The sequence below is a fragment of the Carassius carassius genome, chromosome 29 (genome assembly GCF_963082965.1).
Source record: "Carassius carassius chromosome 29, fCarCar2.1, whole genome shotgun sequence".
In the NCBI taxonomy this organism is placed as follows: Eukaryota; Metazoa; Chordata; class Actinopteri; order Cypriniformes; family Cyprinidae; genus Carassius; species Carassius carassius.
Window position 1 is genome coordinate 7,476,181 of NC_081783.1, and position 4,173 is coordinate 7,480,353.

Sequence of the window (4,173 nt, forward strand, 5' to 3'; positions counted from 1 at the left end):
ACTTTTTTTGCACAAAAGAAAATAAAATGACTTTTTTCAACAATTAGTCTTGTCCATGTCACCCTAGCGCCATTTTGGAGAGTATGCACTGAACGCAAACAGCGTATGTTGTTCTGTGTCAGCTGTGCCACGCAGATACGTTTTCTATGTGGCTTGTGCATTGATTTGAATGAAAACAACATATATGTGGATCTGTGAGCTCTCAGATTCTATCAAAAATAACTTAATTTGTGTTCAGAAGATGAACATAGGTCTTATGGGTTTGGAACGACACAAGTGTGAGTAATTCATGACAGAATTTAAATTTTTGGGTGAATTGTCCCTTTAAAACGCCAAATGTATATCCCAACAGAAACTGTCCTGAGAGATTTTCAAATCATCATCAGCTGTTGCAGACAGGCCCGGAAAATCAGCTGAGGGTTGTCATCTGTTTAGTCCTTTTAAAAATTCATCATGCGCTTATTGACCAATTCATCCGCTTGATGGCCGGGCAGAGAGGTTGACAAAGAGGAATGTTGTCTGCTGGAAGAGTTGTGTTAAGTTTGAGGGGTGCTGAAGAGAGATGGTTGTGATGGAATGGGCAGGGAAGGGCTGTGACTCTTCCATTGAGTGTGTAGGGGCACGCTGAATTGGGCTGATTTGCCTGTGAATGGAGCCTTTCCATTATTCTTGTTAGGGAGCTGTCACATCCAATAGAGAAAATGAAAACCTCCTTTTATCAACCTTTTCCAAGTGAAACAGAACAGGCAATAAATAACCGAATTCAAAACCGGGGGAAAGTCAAGCAGAATGATATGGGGATGTTAAAAAAGGGGGCATTTGTCAAATTGTTAATGAAGAAAAAAAGCTAATAAGTGATGTAATTTCGTCTCAAATAGGAAGATTAGAATAACAGGAAAGTTATTCATATAAAATGTAAATGTAATATAAAACATTAAGCCAAAAACAAACTATACTATCTTTGAAAAAAGTAAATTATGTCAGCTTGTGCGATTCAACAAACAGGAATTTATTTGCATTTATAAAGCAATTAAATTACCAAGTTGGTTACAAAAATATTTTCAATCATACACTCTAAATTTGTCTGAATAGAAAATAGAACCATTCCCAATGTTCTTTTACAACAACTTGCTTTATTATCTAAATACCTTTGTACTCATTGTAACAAAATGATATGCAGTGGCACATAATTAGTTTTTTGTAGCTAACCATTCCCTTTGAATGTATCCCTCATTTCATTTCAGAACTTCAAGCATATTGAGTTGGATTATGAAGGTTTGTGTAGGATAACATGGAAAAAAAAAGAAAATTACTCAGAAATTATAGAATTCTGTTATTTCAAAAGAATTGTATATTTGTTTATATATTACTTGATATCATAATAACAGCACTATGTATAATCCAAATTTCAGGCTTAATATACAATAATTGAATTTTAAGAAATAATTATAATAAGCACAAAAAATCTCAATCACAGCAATATCCAAAAAAAAAAAAAACATATTTAAAGACATATAAATGAGAATAATTTGAAAAATTACATTCAGAATGTGACCAGGAATCTAATTTAAAATTTAGAATAATTTCAGTTTTTTCACAGTGAAGTATAGGTATTTTATAGTATTATTTATTCATGCAGATTACAGGAAGAATAAAAAAACAACTATGTATTTGCATATCTTATCAAGGCAAGATGGACTGAATATAACATTCATCAGCTAATTTTCACATACTGTGACTTCCAGTGTTTTTCCGCTGGATGGAGAAAATGAATCGCATCATTTAGCCCCATCAGTCAAACTGGTAATTGATGTCTTAATTGATGGCTGGGTTATACAGTTAATTGAGCACCTTCATTGTGGACTGTCATTGTTCACTCTTTTCAAACACACTGCCCAGCAAACGGGTACAGGATAGAGCAACTCAACAAAAAGACACTAAACCAATACATGTGTTGCTTATTTATTCCAGAGGAGGTAGACAAGATCTCTTTTTTGGGGTCTGAATAGAAGAGATGGATATCAGATGAATTAAATTATTTCCTTTTTGTGAAAAATAATAATAATAATAATAATAATAATGTGATGAAATAGTATAAAATAGATTTAAATTTTTTACAAATAGGTTACAAAAATACGACCTGAAATGCAAAAAAAAGAAAAGTGTATTTTTTCATGTATGGTCAGTGAAAGGCATTTAACTTTGAGTTTATTAACTCGACTTTATGAAGTAGATTTTACATGAGTTGTTTAAAAAAAAGTTTATTCATTTTAAATGAAATTGAAATTTTGAAAACATAAATCAAAGGGTAAATTTATTTCCAATAAAACACACACACACACACACACATACAAACACACATACACATACACACAAACATTAAATATAGACTAAATGTTTAAACCCCTTAACTCTCACTCACATTTTTGAATATAGACTTGAATGTTCATGATACAAACTTAAATTTTTATAATTCATGACTGAAAACATTTTGTAACATGATATTGATGCACCATTTACATGGTAATGCAATGTTTGAATTTAAAATGGGTTTCAAAGGATGAATTTTGAGACTTTAAGTTTTCAGTTGATATATAATTTCTGATGATTTCTAAAATGTGAAAGAGAAAAAGGCAACAAGGAAGTCTTTTTTTAAACAAAGGTCGAAACTCCTGTTGTAATTTAGATTTTTGAGGGTGCACTCTTGTCATAAATTAATCTATTACTTTTCCTACATAATTTTTAACAAAAAACATTGGTAAAATAAATATTTGGGAGTCTTAGACCTTTCCAAAGATATATAGTTTGTCAAGATCAGATTAGATTTAATTGTAATATAGTGAAGTAAATGTAGGCGTCCCGCATACGGGACGGGGTGACAGGAATCAAACACACTAAATCATAAAAAATTAAATGCCAAATTAAAAACAACATTTTTTCACAGCACAAAACATAAGATTTCTGTCTGTAATATATATTTTTTGAATTATCCAAAAGTCCCGAAATAATGGAACTGCATTCCTGGAAAGTACCGACTGCATTTATCAATTTTTGATTTACATTTAAAAAATTGAATCTGTTCTCTTTTCTATATAATTTTTTTCTCAGGTTGTGGGCTTCCAACATTCCTGGTTTCACTGCTTGTCTCCGCGGTGACTGAGCGCTGAATCGCTGTGACCGATGGGACTGTCACCCATCCATCTTCACTGGCCTGGCTGCAGATTAAAGCAGAAGGATGCATAAATCAGAGCGCTAATGAATAGCTCTACTCAGCAGAGGAGAGAGGCTTACCTATTTTTCTCGGCCCACTCAGTGGCTCCCACTGATCTCTTCCAGCAATCCTTCCTCCTGGAACTCTCTAGCCAAAGCAGAATGGCCGTCAAACACTGTTTTTACTTGACTAGTTAGATGTTAAACACCCCCTAAACTAGTCTTTAAACACTGTGGGCGGCAGCAGGTATCATTGGGAGAAAGGCTGGGTGAAGCACCGGCCTCTCTGAGTATGTAATCCTGTCCTGCTGATGGTGCTGGGGGCAGTTTGCTTAATTGGGTTACAGAATACTTTAATTACTTCACTTTCCCACATTCTTGCTCTGCGCACAGACACAATGGTGGCACGGTGAGAAACTGCAACCCAGAGCCCTGGAGTGCAGCTGCAGGGTAATTATCATTACGAGCTCCATGCATCTGTATACAAACAAGCCCACAGCTGCTAACTCTCTGACACTGAAGATACATGGCACATTGATGGAAATGTGCCTGCGTATTCATCTATACATGGTTAGTTTACATTAAATACTTTTGGAAAGTTGGTGTTTAATTGTGTGATATGATCTCAGAATATTTCAAAGATTTTGCTAATTTTCATAATATTATTATATAATGTATATTGCTTTAATGAGATCATTAAGAGTAAAAGACATAAAAATATTTTATTTGTCAGTAGTCACACTGCAGAAAATGAAACTAACAAGGTCCAAAATGTATGGAAGCCATTTCTGCTTCAGACTAAAAAAAATAAAAATAAAAAGTTTACAATAAAAAAAAATGCAGTCACACTGTGAGAGATTAAAATCACAATTATAAATATAAAGGCACAATTGTGAGACATTTTATCTTTACTCTGTACTAGAGAAACAAGTAAACAGCTAATAAGATTATTTTTTTTAAAGT

General features: G+C 33.4%; 1 long non-coding RNA gene across 1 annotated transcript; it reads left to right on the top strand.

Moving 5' to 3' along the window:
• Positions 1-243: 243 nt before the first annotated feature.
• LOC132110092 (uncharacterized) lies at positions 244-3,313 on the top strand. Its single transcript, XR_009424583.1, has 3 exons — positions 244-278; positions 353-419; positions 3,109-3,313. It is a non-coding gene; the product is annotated as an uncharacterized LOC132110092 (long non-coding RNA).
• The last annotated feature ends 860 nt before the right edge of the window (positions 3,314-4,173 follow it).